Here is a 19,547-nt window from a genome sequence, read left to right on the forward strand (position 1 = left end):
CTAGAATTAGGTTACATTTTTTTGTAGAGGTGATGGGGTGTTACCTCTGTGACAGGGTACATTACAAAAGACTCCATTTCATTAGCAGACTTGCTCTAGAGACTTTTCCCTTTGCTGGCTTTGGAGATGCAAGCTGTTAGGTTTTGAGGGACCCTCATGGAGAAGGTGTTATGACAAGGAATTGCAGGCAGGTTTTAGAGGCGGAACAAAACTTTGAGGCTCATAGTTCTATATCTACAAGAGCTAAATGCTGCCAACTGAGCTTGGAAAAACCCTGAGCCTAAGACGAGAACTCAGGTTTGGTTTATATTTTGATGGTAGCCTTGGGAGACCCTAGTCAGAGGACCCATTGTTTGGATTTCTAGATTCACAGAAACTATGAGATAATAAATGTCTGCTAATTTGAGTTGCTAAGTTAATGGTAAGTTTTTACACAGCAAGAGAAAACAAATATACCAATTTATTGTCTCTCCAGTTAGATTGTAAACTCCAGTGTCCAGAAGAATGCCTGCCACAGCGTGTTTCAGAAATATTTGTTGAAGGAATATATGAAAACAATTAGATTATTAAACACTTTTTCCCCTTAAAACAGTTTCATTTTAACTGAAATGTAATAGACACACCATGTTGCATTAGTGTCAGGTGTACCGCATAGTAATTCGACAACTCTAATGCTTACCACAAGTGTAGCTACCATTTGTCACCATACAATGCTGTTATAATACCACTGACTATATTCCTTTTGCTGTACTGTTCATCCCTGTGATTTATTCATTCCATAACTGGAAGCTCATTCCCCTTCACCCATTTTTGCCTCTCTTCCTAGCCTTCTTCTCTGATAACCATCAGTTTGTTCTCTGTATTTATGGAACTGCTTCTGCCTTTTTTGTTGTTGTTGTTGTTAGGTGTTTTTAGATTAGTAGTTAGCTTTTTTTGTTTGTTTTGTTTTTTTTTAGATTCCACCTATAAGTGAAATTATATCATATTTGTCTTTCCCTGTCTGACATACTCTCTAGCTATCCCCTAAATAATGTCCCCATTTCTGGCCACAGTTCTATTTATCAATTTTTCTGGCGCATTCATGTGTTTTTATCTTCTTTGTTTTAAAAAATAAACTTTATACATATGCGATAGGAACATGACAGTGATGGATGGCAGCGTTCAAAGCGTGTACTTATATGGCCATCTTAATCACTCTGTAGCTCTTTAACTGCAGTACTGTTGTTGCAGAGTATGAGATACTGTCACATTTCTATTGATCTAACTTCCAGATTGTCATACGTATATATTTCAAATGAAAAAGTGAAGAGATCTCTAAAATAAAAAGATTTATTGTAAGATTCATGTTAATAGTGTGACATTCCTAGAGGAAATATTCAGGAGAAAAATTCTCACTACTCAATATTCTTCCCTTCCTTGATATCGCTCATACCGTTTATTTGTTTTACACACTATTATACCTAGAAAACTGGTGATGCTTCTTCAATGTGTTCATGTTGGAAAACCAGATGAATCAATTATAATACATTGTTGTCACATCTCTTATCTATTTTAAGTAATGCTGCAATAAACATAGGGGTGCATATATATTTTTGAATTATTATTTTCCTTTTCCCTGGGTTAATATCCAGTAGTGGAATTACTGGATCATATGATATTTTTATTTATAATTTTTTTGAGGAAAATTTACATTGTTTCCCACAGTGGCTATACCAATTTACTTTCCTACCAACAGTGCTTGGGGTTTCTTCTCCATTTCCTTGCCAACACTTGTTCTTTCCTTTCTTTTTGATACCAGCCATTCTGACAGGTGTATGGTGATATCTCATTGTTGTTTTGATTTCCATTTCCCTTATGATTAGTGATATTGAACATCTTTTTATGTGACTGTTGGCCATCTGGATGTCTTCTTCGAAAAAATGTCTATTCAGGTCTTCTGCTCATTTTTAAATTGGATTATTGTCTTTCTGGTGTTGAATTATATAAGTTCTTTATATATTTTGAATATTAACATTTTATCAGATGTATCATTTGCAAATGTTTTCACCCATTCTGTAGGTTGCCGTTTCATTTTGTTGATGGCTTCCTCTGCTGTGAAAAAGGTTTTTGTTTTGATGTGGTTGCAATAGTTTATTTTTGCTTTTATTTCCCTTGCCTGAGAGGATGTATCTAGAAAAATATTGCTAAGTCCAGTGTCAAAGAGATTACTGCTTGTATTTTCTCCTAGGATTTTATGGATTCAGGTCTCACATTAGGCCTTAAATTCATTTGAGTTTATTTTTGTTTATCATGCAAGAAAGTGGTCCAGTTTCATTCTTTTGCATTTTGCTTTCTGGCTTTCCCAGTACCATTTGTGAAAGAGATTGTTTTTCTCCATTGCATATTCTTTCCTCCCTTGTCATAGATTAATTGGCAATACAAGTATGGGATATTTCTGGGTTCTGTATTCTGTTCCATTGATCTCTGTGTCTATTTTTGTGTCAGTACCATACTGTTTTGATTACTACAGCTTTGTAGTATACCTGGAAATCTGGGATTGTGAAACCTCCAGGTTTGTTCTTCATCAAGATTGCATTGGCTATTCAGGGTCTTTTGTAGTTCCATACAAATTTTAGGATTCTTTGTTCTAGTCCTGTGAAAAATACTGCTGGTATTTTGATGGAGTTTCATTAAATTTGCACATTGCTTTGTGTAGTTTGAACATTTTAACAATATTAATTCTTACAGTCCAGGCTTATAGAATATCTTTCTATTTGTTTATTCTGTCTTCAATTTCTTTCATCAGTATTTTGAGTTTTAAAAGTATAGGTCTTTCACCTTCTTGGTTAAGTTTACTCCTAAGTACTTTACTCTTTTTGCAATTGTAAATGGAATGTTTTCTTACTTTCTCTTTCTGCTACTTTGCTATTAGTGTTTAGAAACATAACAGGTTTCTGTATATTAATTTTGCAACCTGCATCAGTTAACATTTTGAAAGAGCTGGTGCTCATTTTTAATGCATTATCCATATTGCTACAGAATGTTTAGAGTTATTGAAGTGCTAACCAGGTTAACATTTTGATTTTGCATGTTTTCTTCATGCAAACATGAGTATCAAATATATCTGTCTTAAAGTGGGAGGGAACACAATAATAGCTGACACATTTATACTCCCCCTTATCACATGCCGTTATGAGAGTAGATGAATGTTTAACTGAATAAAACAGAAGTGGAAGTAAGCTTAGAAATGTATATGACCACTGGCTATATATACAAATGCTCATAGAATTCGATGTGTTTGTCATTAAAGGAGGTCTGATGGCATCATTTGTTGTACCTGCTCTTTATGGGGCAAGAAACAGTGAGCAAGGTGTTTAAAATGTTTGGCTTCCCCAGAGCTCACTATGAAGACACTATCTCTAGTATGTGAAGTCGTTTCTCACCTGAAGGGTTGGTTTGTCTTGACACCCATGAAATCTCATTTTCTCTGCTGACACTGCCAATTTAAATTTATTTTATGTGTGATGTAGACAGATGTCTGCAAGGAGCTGGACTGAGTCCATTAACCCTTCACAGAAGGAGGTGGTTTTAATGCTTAAGTGGTAGTTATCAGTTCTGACTCTTGGTCCTAGCTTTACCACTTCCTGGTAAACTTGACTAGTATTTGGTGCATTGGACAAACACTAAGTAGACTTATAAATAAAATAATCATAAGCTAATGGTTCCCTAAGGCCAAAGGAAGCATGCACCCTCTTTTTTTGGTTAGTAGGATATACTGTTGTGTCACAGCCAAAGTGTACGAGAAGAAAATGAAAATATCGTCACACAGGCTGTGTGGGCATGTGTGAATTCAGAGAAGGAGCTTCCCACTGGCTCCTCAGGGAGGAGTGAGGTCCCCAAATCTGATTTTCCCTGTCTTCTGGTACTATTTTAAGAAGTTTAAAAAAAATTTTTTTTAATTAAAATTTTTTTTAATTTAAAAAATAATGCATTGCTGTTTCAGATTGAGTCCTAGGAAAACAGAGACATTAGTTTGCTGAGGAAAATTGCTGTATTGGATTTTAAAATGTTAAGCCATAATTCTTTTTTTAAGCCCTAATTCTTATATGGGTTTACTAATGTTTACTTTTAATAATTAAAAAAATCCTTAAATCCTTTTAATAATTAAAAAAATCCTTCTTACTTTATGCAAATATGCATTTTTCAGACTGCTAAGCAAAGTACAGTTGATTTATAGCCATTAAAATCTTTTCTAGACCAAGAGGACAAAATGTAAACTTGCTTTACAACTGAATGTTAGTCAACTATGAATTATTTGATTTTGGTTTTTGTTTCTCTGTATTTTCAAAAAAATTGTTTTTTCAAAATTTCTATCACAGCGTATACGTATACAGTTTCTCTTGAGTGTAAAATAAAATAGTGTTTGTTTTTTAAAGTGCTTTCTGGCAACGTTAGGAACTTTTTATCAGTAAAGATAAAGACTAAAGCCATGTTTTGTTTGCTTTGGTTTTTGTTTTTACTCTCAACATAGATTTCTTTTTAAAAAGTTGATTTAGGTGAGTTCCTGTTTTTGGTTTTCATCCAATCCCTTACCAATTAACTCTGAACTCATTTCACTCCAAAATTTTTCCTTCCTTCCTTCCTTCCTTCCTTCCTTCCTTCCTTCCTTCCTTCCTTCCCTCCTTCCTTTTGTTTTTAAGTAATTTTTACATCCAACATGGGGCTCAAACCCACAACCCAGAGATCAAGAATCTCAGCTCCATCAACTGAGCCTGCCAGACACCCCATTAACATTTCTTTTTTGTGTTTACGGTTTCAACATTCCTTTTAACAACACAGAGGTCTGCAGAAAATGCTATGCTTCATTAAGCAGAATCGATTAAGGAAGGGATTGTTGGAGATGTTGGCAGTAAAGACTGTCATTGTTTGCAAGCTCCTGGGCCATAAGAGACTCAGCAGTTTTCTTTCCAGTTTAAAAAGCTGCATTGTAAAAGACAAGTCAAAGCATGACTAGAAGAGCAAAGAGAGATTTGTGTAAGAAATTAAATGTACGTTAGAGACATGACCAAGAAGCTCTCTTTTTGTCATTTGTTGAAGAGTCTATCATGAGATAGACCATTATTCAAGATGCAGTGTTTTTCTGTGTTTGTTTCACGTCAGATATTACTGCATCCCAGGCCTTTACAGATTATACTGCTGCTTATACCCATCACATTGTCTGTGCTCTTGTGTGGCTCCTGGGTCTGCTTGCTGTTCACTTCTGCTCTCAGTTCTGTCATATTGCTTCAGTCACAAGACTGGCCAAAAGTTAGTTGAGAGCATGAGGCTCATGAAGCTCAGGATATCCCTGCCTTTCTTTACTGCGATAGCTTTCTCGGGAAGGTTAGCTTGATTACTTCTGTTTCCAGTTCTTTTCTAGAGCTGGTATGGTGAAAGCCAGAGTGCTGACTTCCAACAAGCTATTTTTAGGCCAGTCCTATGTTCAGACTCTGATAAGTGTCCCAAGTGCAATATGCTAGAAAATGCCAGTAAGTGTTCAAGACTTCAAATTGTACAGCTCTTTGACCCATATGGAGCACTTTCATATCCAAAAGATGTCTTGTTTAACCCTCACAAAAACTTCTGAGTTGGATAGCATCCCCACGTCCCAGAGACTTAGCCAGATTCAGGACTGATATATGGCAGTCTCAATTTCTATTTTCAGATTTTGTCCCAGTACAAATGGGCTTTGCTTTTTTTCTGTTTTCTGGGGTAAACTTACCTTGCTGCATTCCTCAAAGGTCAAAAAAAAAAAATGGAAGGAAGAGAGAAAAAAGGGGTTTTCTGATAAATGGCAAGTTTAGAGCAGTAATAGTGTAAAAATACATTTGAACTAAAAATACATTCATCATACCTTTTGGAAGGGGTCTTGGAAGGCTTTCCAGAAAGCACCTGAAAATGCCTGCTTTTCATGGCCAACCTCTGCTGTGGGGAGAGGATATGCTCAAGGAACATGCTATAGCTCACCATTCAGGGAACAGTATGATCTCAACTATTTCTTCCCTGTGGTTAGGTGATTTCAGAACTGTTCCTAGCCCTGAAAGCTGCCTGTGTTTTGTGGGATTTCCCCTGTCCTGCTTTACTTGGACGGGTGCACAGTCTTAAAGATAACAAATGATCCCATGGGCTATTCATGACCATGCTTTCTGTGCCAAGTTTAAATAAGGAAGATTTATCTAGGTAACCACAATGCCCAGTGTATAGTATTCATACCTCTCTGAGATGACAGACCAGGTCCAGCTCCCAATTTGCTGGATTCTCTTGGAAATTTATTTTCTGAATCAATGAGTTTTAATAATTTGGGCTTATCAACAATTCAAGTTAGGGTAACCAGATATTTTAGAAGTCAAGTCAGTTCATTGGCTTACTGGCTAAGGATGCTAAGACTACCAGGAAAATTTTGAGTAGTTTTCAACACTTAGAGACAACTAAAATATAAAGTATGTGTGTAAATTATTGTCTGCTGCCCCCAGCTCTTATTGCATATTCCTGGCATCTGCCACAATCTCCTGTGAAACATTTATAACCTGTACTTGTAAAACACTTTGCACTTGATTCTGATAATCAAGGTGTCCTTTCGAGAAGACCTGTTGATTTTATTTGGAGGAAAAAGGAGAAATTAAAAGCAAAAAGGAAAACTCTCCTTTCCCTGTGGTACTGTTTGCATAGCAGCTATTACTGATTATTTACTTGTTTAGTCCTACCCATTCATCCATCCTATAGACTCCACAAGAGCAAAAACATCCCGTTTTACTGGGAACTAAATAAAGATTGTTGAATGGATACAAACAACTCCTGAGAGTACCTTTATCTACTCTACTCATTGTACATTAAAACATTAAAACTCAGTATATTTAAGTGATTTAAAAATTTTCAAAACCAGCAATGAACAAATGAGGAAAGAATCCAGATCTCCTAGCACCTCTTCTTCTCTGTGTGTTGGTTACTTCCAAGTGGTCACCTGCTCAAGTACATTCATCCAAATCATATTTGTCAATTGCCAATGTGTCAGGCACCTCAACAGGTGTTGTGATGAATACAGAAAGTATAATAACACTGTTCTTGACAAAAGGAATTCATTATCTAGAAAGAACACTAAAACACATCCATTGAAACTACTTCCCCAAATGATTACTCCTCGGATGTGAATAAAACCATTGAATCTTTGGCTTATTCATCAATGACACAGCAATTTGGCACAACCCCTTTTGGTAAGAAGTCATGTATATTGGACAGCATATAAATATCCTTTGCCAAATTCATCTACCTGTGTTTCTGTGATTTAGGATATTGTTTCAGTCACTGTGGATATATGGTTAGTGAGACTATGGATCTTTGGATGGAATCATTGGATGTGACTTTTTCTGAGTCTCGACAACATACCATCTTTTGTCACACAGTTTACTGATCCTTTAATGGTGTAAGGAAAGGGTAAGAGGGGGACTTGGATTGAGTTAAGTTTTCATTTTTAGGCTTTAAGCAAGGCTTGGATTTATCTGCCTAATGACCTGAGGAGTTTACTTGTTAACATAAGGCAGGCAAAAATCCCATGTTGTCAGCAAAACTCTGATAGTATCAAAATAAATGAGTCATGTAATTTCAGCTTTTGAAGGTGGGGTTTGAGAAACCAGAAAAGAGGCTTTCCCGACTGACAGGGCCTGTCAGGTGGCAGTAGCCTAGTGGCTACAAACACAGTGCAGGTGCTGAGACCACCACCACCACGGTGCCTACATCTGGTGCTCTAATGCAAAGGAAGAATTTTTTTTCCTGGACAATATTCAGAAGCACCATGAAACAAACTTGTCTGTTGTGATCCCTGCGGTCTCAGGCAGATCACATATTTCAAGAGGACATGTTGCTGGACAGTTTCATTGCTCAGGGCTAATTATTCATATGAGAATCCACCCAAGAAAGTTGCTAAACTGGTTTGCTGGCTGTTTGGTGGAGACTTTTAAAGAGACATTGCCACATTTCAATAGAGAATTCTGTTTTACATAAAGATCCCACATAGAACAGTGAAAAACCAAGTACTGATGACAAAGTAAATGGGACTTTTCTTAACTTCTGTCCTTAAAAACATCATATTTAAAAGAAAACTGAAGAGCATGACAGCTGTTCATAAAACATCCTACTCAAACGGCAGATTTAAAGTTTATTTATAGGAAGCATTTGTAGGCTATGAATGAATGGAGATGAGTTGGAAATATGCCATATCTTTCTGTGGGAAAATCATGATAAAATATTTCTCAATAAGATCGGTTTAGAGACTCTCCACAACGTGCACACACCAAAGACAATCTTTCTTATACTGTAAAAAATAAAGAATATGCATCCTTGGTTTCTTAATTATTATTAACTTTTGAATGAAATTTCCTTAAGTAAAAAAGAAGAAATAAATCTTTTTACAACCACTATTTTCTTTCTTTCTTTCTTTCTTTCTTTCTTTCTTTCTTTCTTTCTTTTTTCTTTCTTTCTTTCTTTCTTTCTTTCTTTCTTTCTTTCTTCTTTCTTTCACAACCACTATTTTCATATGGTTTTCTGGAAACTTTTGGCAGAAATTCTGTGCTCTCAAGTCTTCCTCAAATCTTAAGGGGAGAGATAATGTATTTTTTAAAAAGTGTAGCTAAGTTGATAATTTGATATGAGTTAAAGACTCTGAGCTTAGCCCCTGTTCAACAGGATTGGGTATTTTCTCTGTATGTTTCCACAGCTCCTGTCTTCTTTATCTGTATGAACACAATGCAGCCTCTTGCCTAAACCATGCATCTAGTAAATGGTTTGTTGAATATATTGCTAACTACATCTAAAGCTATTCTCTATTTTAATGAAGCACGTCTTGAGTGGGATTTAGTGCATGACTATCTCTATATGTTTCTATTTATAACATGTGTTTTATGAAAACCCATTCCACTGACTATTGCTAGAAGTAGAATGATTTGACTGATCTAATAAGGACTTCCACACTTCATTTTAAAACACTGCCAACCTGTGATTTAGGAATGTAAAAAATTTCTTCTTTAACCTGTTTAAATATTGTCATAGACTCAAATAAGAGGGTAAATAGCATTTACTAGTAATCCAGGATATCCGGTCATCACTTTGCATAAATATTATCACATTTAATCGTCACGACAAGCCTATCAGGTGTTATTCTGCCCATTTTATAGAGAGAAGAAACTGAGATTCAGAGAAACTCCCTAGTGAGTAAATGGGAGAAAAGACCAGGTTCAAACTTAGATCTGTTCCACAGTCCCTTTATACGTACCTATTAGGATTTGCAGTTATTTATATCTTAGTATGAATTATACTTATTCTGATTTATTTTCTGCTGAATATAACATATAGTATTCCCAAGAAAGGAGGGGTGTTTAAGGAAAAGGAAGAGGCATAGACTATTTTAAAGAAGGAAATTAGAGTAGGAATCTGGGGTAGTTCTGTGAGGCTGTATAAACAGAGCATGAGGTTCAAAGATGTTTACTCTGTTGAGGAGAGAGGAGGTTGAGGAGGGCACCTTGTGGGAAATAAAGGAAACACTAAGGGAAACAAAGGATGGCAAAGGCTTTCTCTTTGAATTTTGACACATTTAGGGTTTTTTTTAAAGATTTTATTTATTTATTAATGAGAGATACAGAGAGAGAAGCAGAGACATAGGCAGAGAGAGGCAGAGAGAAAGAAGCAGGGTCTATGCAGGGAGCCCGATGTGGGACTTGATCCCGGTCTCCAGGGTCACACCCTAGGCCGAAGGCAGGCGCCAAACCACTGAGCCACCCAGGCGTCCCAACATATTTAGTTTTAATGATAGGAAAGAAGCAGCATATCTTTAAATGGTGAAGTGATGGTTGTATTCATCCTTATTTAGGAAATTCTAATTTTGATAGGTTAGAGAAGTGTTTCTTCTTTAAAATTCACTTCATCTGTCTTTTCTTTAGGTATGGCTTACCTAAACAAATAATGATTAAGAATATTATAAGTGGTAGGATGCCTAGCTGGCTCAGTTGGAAGAGCATGTGACTTTTGATCTCAGGGCTGTGAGTTTGAGCCCCATGTTGGGTATATAGATTACTTAAACAAATAAATAAATAAACTTAAAAAAAAAAAACAGAGGATTAGAATTGCAACAGAGAATTCGAATTTTCTCTGCCTGAGACCAAGGGCAAACTATAGCCCTCTCTCTTCAGCCTAGAACCTGAGTTTTGGACTCAGGAAAGGCAATTTCATTCACTCGTTCCATAGGCTCCTGGGGGTGTAATGCCTAGATCTCTTTTGTGCACATCTGTTCATGTGTCTCTCTTTACTCAGTAAGCTCTGTTCTGCTTCTGCAGAACAAATCATAATAAAATAACTAAAGGTATATACCAAATTATAAGAAATTAGGCTCTTACCAAAAGATTGGGATCGTCCCCTGCATATTTTCAGACCATAATGCTTTGAAATTAGAACTAAATCACAAGAAGAAGTTTGGAAGGATTTCAAACACGTGGAGGCTTAAGGACCATCCTGCTAAAAGATGAAAGGGTCAACCAGGAAATTAGAGAAGAATTAGAAATTAGGCTCTTTTCCTATAACCTTTACTTGAGAAGGTGAAGTGTCAATGTCCCCAAAGATTGAACTATTTGAAAACAGCCCATCAATAGTTATAAGCATCAATGTTTAAGAATATCAGTGGTTGAGAAACCCTGGAAGAAGAGCTCACTTTCAAATAAGGCTCTAACATTTCCTGGTTGTTTGACTTTGAGTTGGTTACTCCGTACATCCAAGCTTCTAGTACCTCACCTATAATATGGGGTAATGATTTTACCAAACTCATGAGATTGTGGTGAAGATTAAAGAGGATGGTCTGTGTACATGCACTCAGTGCCGTGCTTAATATGTAGTAAGCTCTCAGTAAATATTAATATCCTGCTCTGCCCTGGAAATGAATTTTGAGCTTCCAACTGCTCTTCAGCTTATACTTGAGTTAATTCTCCTAGGTAAGAGGTCCTTTGTATTTCTATTTGTTTCTATAATCCAGAGTTTAACCCAAAACCAATATAAACTAGGACAATCTGACAATAAAACATGAAAAGTTAAGTTTGGAAATAAATAAGTCTAGCAAATTGAAATTACTTTCCAATCTTATATGCTTCTGGAAATGTGCTTGCTTGCTCTATAGATCTTTAGGAACACAGAGAGAATAGGACAAATTTTGTTTATGGAGTTAGGCTTAAATTTACTTCATCCCAAATGATTGAAGATTGGAAAATTCTAATAAAGAGGGGAAAATATTCTCCAGAGATATTGCAGTTGATCAGTTGATCATAGTATAGTTGACTTAAATAAAATGTATATAAATTTTTGAATACACAGGAAACATGAAAATCTCCCTCCCATATTTACTCTTCTAAAATATGTCAGGAAGTTCGTTGGCTGGAGCCTTCTGCACATGTGCCCCTTTCATGAGAAGGCCTCCCCCCAAAAGGAGGGGAACCATAGACACATCTATGTGCTCAGCTGAAGATTTTATAATCTCCAGTCAAATCCGTAGGTGTCATTCATGGTCCTGGCAAACTCTAAATGGGCCTGATGCTCCACTGCTTGTGCCATTTAAGTGGAGTATTTACAGGTGTTAGCCAACTATTATTTTTCTAATAGAATAATTTTGTCATATGATGCCAAGTATATTATTTCAAGTGCCGTTGGTAGATTGGAATTTAATGTTTTATTTATTTTTGCTGCCTCTCTTTAATTGTCATGTATATTATTCATGCATGCTTCTTTGCTTACACCCCCAAGCCATGGTGATCTTCCTGCCATTTACGCCAGCACATCACTATGTGCACTATTGGAAATAAGTAAGAAGATGGCAAATCCCAAGGTCTTTACTAAATAAAATTGGATCACAATATTATTGTAGATTTTACTTTCTAAATAAAGCTTATTTCTGCCAATATTAAATTATTATATAGTCTTCTACCAGGCTTTGGTAAAATAATAGAAAAAGAGAGATAAGGAGTTTGGCAGATGTATATATGAGTCTGTGTGGGGGGGTGTGGGGGTGGGGTTGGGGGCGGTGTGTCTGAATACTGAGAATAATCCTTATGGTGCTATTTTGTTGAAAAATGACACCATGGTAAGTATTTTATGCACATTAAATATAATGTGACAGTTCTGAGTTATACCATTATCAAATATCACCACTTCCTATTTTTTCTCACAAACTAAGAAAGTAAATTCCAGGTAATTTTTAATATTCAATAACTATTGAGTATTCTTCTTAGGAAAATAGAGAAAGTCTTGTAAAATTAGAAATTGATACGAAAAACCCTAGAAAAATTAAAATCTATCAAGTTTTACTTTTTCTTTCCAGGTTTTCATAACAATTTTTTTCAAAAATGGAAATTAAATTACTATTTGGGAATGAAAAGTAATTGGCTCACTGCACAAGCCTTGGGTAATAATGAAATAAAAATATATAAACTCAAATTATTAAAAAGCAAAAAGAGGTGCACCTGGTTGGTTCAGTCAGTTAAATGTCTATCTCTTGATTTTGGCTCAGGTCATGATCTCAGAATCCTGAGATCAAGCCCTGTGTCAGGCTTCATGCTCAGTGGGGAGTCTGCTTGAGATGCTCTCTCCCTCTGCCTCCCCCAGCTCTCTCTCTCTCTCTCTCTAAAATAAATAAATAAATCTTAAAAAAAAGAAAACAAAAAATGTAAAAAATGCCAAACTCAAAGTATTATTTTTTTAAAAAGCAAAATGAAAATAGAAGTCAATTTGATATAAAATAATTACTAAAAACTAAAGTTTTGGAAAAAAATGATAAAATAAAAAAATTTATTTATATATTTTCACGTTTTTAATCAACCTCCTTTCCTCAGCATTCTTATTGCCAAAAATAGTTGAGGCATTGTAAGTACAAAGTGGTTTGAGGTAAAATAGTTTGAAAGGAAGGAAAGACTGACCATTCAAAATGATAAAAAAGAAAAAGGAACCCAATGAATAATGGACTCTGTAGTTACTAAAAAGACAGAATCATGATGAGATCTTATGATGAAAGTATAACCATAAACATTTGAAGTAGAATAGCTATTAGGTCATCAAGCTTCTTTGGGGAGAGATGATTTACCTTATTTTGGTAACAATGAGATGCAGTGCATATTCACAATAATTTCAGTATTTTAGTAGATGTAAGAACTTCAGGACAGTGCTCTAACACATCCACCATCCACATAGCCTGTGATGCTGTCATTAATGAAGGATACAGAAAAGTATCTAATTTAAATTCTAGAGTACTTTATTAGTGTGGGGAAAAATTTAAGAAAACAACAGCAATAAATACTTCACTTTATTCAGTAATATAGACATTTACATAATTTGATCAATCTACACTTAAAAATAAATCTGAGTTTACTTAACAAGTCTGCTCATAAGTACTCCCTAACCAGGGAGGCTCCCAGAAGCACTGCCTGATAAGTGCCTGGCATATGTTTCACCCTTTAATAATATTTGTTGAATGAATATGTAAATCAATGAGCTACCAATTATGCAAGTAAAGACAGCTCAGTTTTGGGAAGCAATGAAAAAATTAACAGTAAACTAGAATTACAAGTGTTGTATATTTCACTTTTATTTTATTATTGACCATGATTTACTTGATCTAGAAACAGTATTGAAATCAAGCAGAGATTTTAGCATGGTTCATATTTTTCCTATATTGCTATTGAGAACATTTCTCGTCTCCTAGTAATCATTCCTATTTTAATAATACTTGCTTGGAAATACATTTAGACAGAAAGTTTTATTTTGGATATTTTAAATCAACAGATAGTCAAGACAGATGACCAAAATCATTTTGTGAATATTTCTGTAAACCAGATGAGGCTCATTATTTAAAGTATTATATTACATGTGTGTAATTTAAACTATTTAATTATTTTCAAAATATGAATTCAACATTTTCCCCAAATTAAGATAAGATTTTCACACATCCCTATTTACAAAAGTATGTCATTTTTCAGTAACCATACTCCTAGAGTTTAGAAAAGACCTTTTCTTCTTTTTCCTAAATATCTGGTTTGTTAACTGGAGAAGAATATTTTCCTGTTTGTTTTAGTGATAGATGAAATAAATACAAATATTTACCAATAAAGGGTATTGTATTCATGGGATAGTTGGAGTCAACCATGACATTACATATAAATGTTATAAGTTTCAATGATCAAAACTACATTTAATTTAATTAAATAAAACCTGGAGAAATAGTTGTTATTTTCAGAAAAGAGCCCTTAGACTGTATTACTTAAGGAATTTAATGCCTGAACATTTGTCCAAATATTTCTTTTTAAAAAGTTTAATGATGGGATATCTGGGTGGCTCAGTGGTTGTGCATCTGCCTTCAGCTCAGGGTGTGATCCCAAGGTTCCCAGATTGAGTCCTGGGATCAAGTGCCAAGATCAAGTCTTTCATGGGGCTCCCCACAGGGAGACTGCTTCTCCCCCTGTCTATGTCTCTGCCTCTCTCTGTGTGTCTCTCATGAATAAGTAAAAAAAATCTTTTTTTAAAAGTTTAATGACATTGAATAATATTTGTGAATGCATAAAACGAAAAATTTGAAAAACAAAATGCCAGTTCTAGACCAAGTTTTCTTTCCATCAATAAGCCTGTATTTACAAATTGCACTAGTTCACCTCTGATCAACAGTTTATCTTTCCTTTTAAAAATCCATATGGAAATAGAGAGCAAATGAAAAATAAAGCCAAATGAGATGTGTCATGTTGATAGGCAACTGCTTGGGCTCCTTCCCTGCCCTCGCGCTCACCTCTCCCTTCACTTCTCCTGGAACAATCGTTCAAACTTGTGGTGTCAACTGTCACTTCTATGCCAAAGTTCACAAAGACATCCCTTGCAATCCTCTTATCTTGCTGCTATTCTTGTTTCCATCTTTCTACTGAATGGGACATTGTCACCCCAACACACTTTGTTCCAGTCCAAGGTCAACCATACTCAGAAGAAAAAGCCACATTTGTATTCCCACTCCTCTGGTGGCTGACAGACAGCAGCATTACATTCAGGTGGGAAGGCCTGAGACACCATGCTAGCCTCTGTTAAAGAGAGTACCTCACTGCTCTTTGCTTGCATGAAACTGCAGAATTTTTTTTTATCCCTTTTTATCTTTTCTTCATTTCCAAGCCTTATCAAGTGTTTTCTTAATGTCAAGCTCTTCCTCTTTATTCCCACCACCACAATTCAACGTGCTTCCCTGCTGTATCACACGTTACTTATTACCCCAGTTTCTCTCCAATTCAGTCCCCCTGGGAAATATTGTCAGCCTTGTGCCAAGACAGTCTGTTCATCAGGTTATTTTTTCTACCATATCCAGACTAAACGGTAAATATAATAGACAAAGACAGATCTATAAAAATGTAACTGTATGTTCTAATAATTGTGGTCTGAAGTCAGTACCACCTGAGAGTAGGAAAAAAAAATTGATCTAGACATTTTAAGATAAAAGTATTCAAATTCCACAATTTTTCAATTAAATCAGGACTAAAACTCCATAATATTAAAGATGAAACCTCTCTGCTTATGCTCACACTTCTCCCTTGGTGGTATGTGCATGGAGAGAAGAACTTTGAAGTGTCTTGGGGTACATGGGGTGGTTTGTGTGTTTTCTAGCACAGTCTGTGCACACTGATTTCCATGGAAACGGTGCTTCTTGTCAGAACCCTGGGCCAATCCGTTTTCACAAGGACAATGACAAAAGGTCTCTACAGAAAGGGCAGAGGGATAGCAGGCTGGTAGGAAAACAGGCCTAGGAGATTTAGCTTATGGTGGGTTTTCTTTTCTCATAGTATATATATCTGGCATTGGGTTCAAGGTAATCCTGGCCTCATAAAATGAATTTAGAATTCCCTCTTCAATTTTTTGAAAACGTTTGAGAAGGTTTGCTGTTAATTCTTCTTTAAATGTTTAATAAGATTTGCCAGTGAAGTCATCTGGTCTTGGGGTTTTCTGTGTTAAAAAGTTTGAGGGATGCCTGGGTGGCTCAGCAGTTGAGTGTCTGTCTTCACCTCAGGTCGTAATCCCATGGTCCTGGGATGGAGTCTCACCTTGAGCTCCCCATGGAGAGCCTGCTTCTCCCTCTGCTTATATCTCTCCCTCTGTGTGTGTGTGTGTGTGTGTTTCTCATGAATAAATAAATAAAATCTTTTTTTAAAAAGTTTTTAATTACTGATTCAATTTCCTTACTCATTGTTGATCTGTTTAGATTTATTTCTCCCTGACTCAATCTTGGAAGACTGTATGTTTCTAGGAATTTATCCACTTTTTCTAGGTTATCCAATTTGTTGATATATTACTGTTCATAGTAGTCTCTCATAATCCTTTGTATTTTTCTCTCAGTTATAATGTCCTCTCTTTAATTTCTGACTTCATTTGAATCTTTTCTCTTTTTTCTTAGTCTAGCTAAAGTTTTAATTTCATTTATCTTTCTGAAAAACTGGCTCTTTGATTCTATTGCTTTTCTGATTTTATTTCATTTATTTCTGCTCCGATAGTTGTTATTTCTTTTCTTCTGCTATCTCTGGGCTTAGTTTGTTCTTTTTTAGTTATTGAGGTATACAATTAGTTTATTTGAGACCCTTCTATTTTCTTAATATATGCATTTACCACTATACATTTTCCTTTCAGAACTGCTTTGGTGGCATTCTATAGGTATTGATGTATTATGTTTGTTGGTATGTTGTGTTTCCATCTTCATCTGTTTTTAGATTTATTCATTTATTTATTTTTAATTTTTTTTCATTTATTCATAAGAGAGGCAGAGACATAAGCAGAAGGAGAAGCAGGCTCCATGCAGAGAGCCAGACTACGGCTTCGATCCCAGGATGAAGGGATCACACCTTGAGCCAAAGGCAGATGCTCAACTGCTGAACAACCCAGGCATCCCTGTTTTGAGATTTTTTTAAAATTTCCCTTTTGATCTATTGGTTGTTCAGGAGTGTGTTGTTTAACTTTCATGTATTTGTATATTTTACAGCTTTCCTCTTATTGACTTCTAATTTTATATCATTATGGACAGTTAAAATTATTGGTATGATTTCAATATTCTTAAATTTGGTAGCACTTGTTTGGTGCCCTATCATATGGTCCATCCTGAAATATGATGTATGTACTTAAGAAGAATTGTGTATTCTGCTTCTGTTGGATAGAACATTCTATACATAATTTTTAGGTTCATTTGGTGTGATACGTGATTTAAATCCATACATTATAATGTATAATGTATTGATTTTCTTTCTGCAACAATCTATCCATTGTTGAAAGTGGGATATTGAAATCCTCAACTATTACTGTATTGTTGTCTATTTCTCCCTTCAAATCTGTTAGTCATTGCTTAATAAATTTAGATGCCCCAATGTTGGGCTGCATATATATTTACTACTGTTATTTCTGCTGGATTAATTACTCCTTTACCACTATATACTGACTTTCTTTGTCTCTTGTTACCATTTGTGGTTTAAAGCCTATTTTTTTCTATGTGGTTTCTTTCTCTCTTTTTAAAACAAATCCTAGTGCTTTTATTTTGTTCTTTTTTTTACATATTTTTTCATTTAAATTCAATTAATTAAGATATAATATATTATTAGTTTCAGTGGTAGGGGTCAGTGATCATCAGTTTTATATAATACCCAGTACTCATTACATCATGTACCTTCTTTAATGTTTGTCACCCAGTTACCCCCCTACCCCTTCCTCTCTAAGAACCCTCAGTCTGTTTCCTGTAATTAAGAGTCTCCTCTACTTCCTTTACTTTTATAATTCAACCTAAAGGATTAGGGGGCTTGGGAAGCAGGGAGTTTGTATAGGACAGTTGTTCTATCTTTTAACCTCCAGTGATTTTCTTTTTCTAGCTAGGATGGGGATAAGTAAAGGGCTCCTGGATGGCACAATTGGTTGAGTGTCCAACTCTGATTTTAGTTCAAGTCATGATCTCAGGCTCCAAGCTGAGCATGGAGCCTGCTTGAGATTCTTTCTTCCTACTGTTCACTCCCCCCAACTTGTGCACTCTCTCTAAAATAAATAAATAAATATATTAAAAAACAAAACAAAACAGAAGAATGAGGATAAATCAGCTAACAACATCTTGTGAAAACAGCAATGAAAATTGAATGACCTGATTGGTTTCAGTTATATACTCCTAACATTCATTGTTAAATACTTTACTTGTACATCATTTCTATTCTCTATGGTGACAGCTTAATTGTAGAATTTTAGATCCACAGCTGACATTTTAGGTTTCAGCTTTTTAATTCATTGTGTGAATATAGTGGGAAAGCATTTTATGTTTTCTTTGTATAATTTTGACAATTTGATTATTTGCAAGTGAGAATTATTTAACAAGGATATATATGGGAAAAAAAACATGTTTTAGTCAGATTCAAATTCCTAGAAATCAGAGATTCAAACTTAAATGAATTTATATGAAAATCTTGGGTAAGGTACATTGCATTCTCCCTCTCTTCCTAACATTATTTCTCCTTTTGTTAGTGATTCAAAATCAATATTATGAACAACCATTGTTCTATTTTTATATACTTGACTCTTCTACTTGGCTGTTTCTAATCACCACTAGATTTGAAAATCAAATTAATATAGCTTACTTATAAGTGTGTAAAGTAAAAATAAACAATTTCTGACAGGATTCAAGGGAATCTTCACTGCTATAATGCATGAACTGTAAGTTCATTGATTTTATGATACCCATTCAATACCCCCCTTATTTCTTCTCACCAATTGTTGTTAAGTAAGGATTCTGATAGGAAAAAAAATATTAAATGGTAATATAATGAAGTGAATCTCTTTGGAAGATAGTGCCCAATTCTTTAAAAAAAGTCTTTCCCTGATTTTCAAAACAATTTTACTTATAGACTGACATTAGATAAGAACTATAAATCTGTGAATCACTGTAAATTTGACATTGTATTAAATTGGCCTCACCAGAATGAGACCATTTATGTAGTTAGAAAATAACCTACTAAATGTATTTTGAAGAACTTTCCATCATTTGGCAATTAAATGTCTCACTTAATCCAAAACCCATTTAATAAATATAGGTTGTCTTTTCCTTTCTCAGAGAAGACAAAGCCTGTATTATTCCTGCATGTCGTTCTGGCATGTCTTTGGTTGGATTTAACTCACAAACAGAAAAGGCCATCATTCACTACTAAAAAAAAACAAAAAAAAAAAAAAAAAAGAAAAGAAAAGAAAGAAAACTTGTTTAAACAGAGCACTGTTAATCATATTTGGTTGAAACAGGAGGCTACCTGGATGACTCTTATGCTTATTTTTTATTTTTTTATTTTTATTTTTTTTGCTATGCTTTCATGCTTATACAATCAATAATGTATAAATAAATAAATAGAAGTGGGAAATAATTTATAATGTTAAAATATATACTATTTTAAGCAATCCATTATTATTCATTATGGGATGTACTGCAAGGGTATTTTAATTCTCATAAGCTTATGAAATGAACAGTACAGTGTTTT

General features: G+C 34.9%; 1 non-coding gene across 1 annotated transcript; it reads left to right on the plus strand.

The window, feature by feature from the left end:
* The first annotated feature begins 9,998 nt into the window (after nt 1–9,998).
* On the plus strand, nt 9,999–10,071 carry TRNAK-UUU (transfer RNA lysine (anticodon UUU)). The gene has a single exon. It is a non-coding gene; the product is annotated as a tRNA-Lys (tRNA).
* Nucleotides 10,072–19,547: the final 9,476 nt, after the last annotated feature.

The sequence above is a fragment of the Nyctereutes procyonoides genome, unplaced genomic scaffold, assembly GCF_905146905.1.
Source record: "Nyctereutes procyonoides isolate TBG_1078 unplaced genomic scaffold, NYPRO_anot_genome, whole genome shotgun sequence".
Taxonomy (NCBI): domain Eukaryota; kingdom Metazoa; phylum Chordata; class Mammalia; order Carnivora; family Canidae; genus Nyctereutes; species Nyctereutes procyonoides.